Genomic DNA, 1138 nt, shown 5'->3' on the forward strand with positions numbered 1-1138 from the left:
ATATTTACTCACTTTTGGTACCTTTAAATCAATCTACTCAAGGCTGACCCCAGTGGTGAAGGCTTGGAGAATGACAACTGGTCTTGGTATTGAAAGACATGACAAGTTGCATTGGTAGCACAGAGAATTTATCACTCCAAAAAAATCATGTGAAGATTGACTGTGGTCAGACATAGGACAGCAGATACTGATCTGAGTGGAAGGTTAACCAACATCAAAGATAGGATAGTGGCTTAGTGTGGAAAACAGCCATGGACCTGACATCAAACACAACTATTCATAAGTGGCAGAATGTCAACTCATCCCAATCCTTCAATCATATCCCCAATGACCTATATATATATAGTTAACCACACTACATACTATATGTCAGAAAAGTGGACACAATTAACTTTTGTAATGAAAAAAGCGGACACACTACAAACCATTGTAGTCTGAAAAGGCAGATACAATTAACTTTTGTAATGAAAAAAGCGGACACTACAAACCATTGTAGTCTCAAAAAGTGGACACTATTAACTTTTATAATGAACAAAGTGGACTCTACAAACCATTGTAGTCTGAAAAAGCAGACACTACTAACTGATGTAGTCTCAAAAAGCGGACACTACAAACCATTGTAGTCTCAAAAAGTGGACACTATTAACTTTTATAATGAAAAAAGCGGACACTACAAACCATTGTAGTCTGAAAAAGCAGACACTACTAACTTTTGTAGTCTCAAAAAGCGGACACTACAAACCATTGTAGTCTGAAAAAACAGACACTACTAATTTTTGTAGTCTCAAAAAGCGGACACTATTACTTTTGTAATGAGAAAAGCAGACACTACTAATTTTTGTAGTCTTTGTCTGACCTTTGTGGTCTATGTCCAACTTTTGTAGTCTTTTTTGTAGTCTATTAGTAAACTTTGTAGGCTATAAATTACTTTTGTAGTCTGTCAGTGTCAATTACCCTTTTAGGGCATGTACCTTCCTTTTTGGGAGAAATTTCCCACGATACAATAGTTGTAGCCCCTTCTCTTAGCTTTCTAAATCTGTTGAAATCATGTTGTTTAGTGTTCTTTTCATGAAGAAAAATGCAAAAAAAAAAAAAAACGCAGTGCTTTTGAAAACCTTTTACCTTATATCTCCACAAT

Source organism: Laccaria bicolor, genomic scaffold (genome assembly GCF_000143565.1).
Source record: "Laccaria bicolor S238N-H82 LACBIscaffold_43 genomic scaffold, whole genome shotgun sequence".
NCBI lineage: Eukaryota > Fungi > Basidiomycota > Agaricomycetes > Agaricales > Hydnangiaceae > Laccaria > Laccaria bicolor.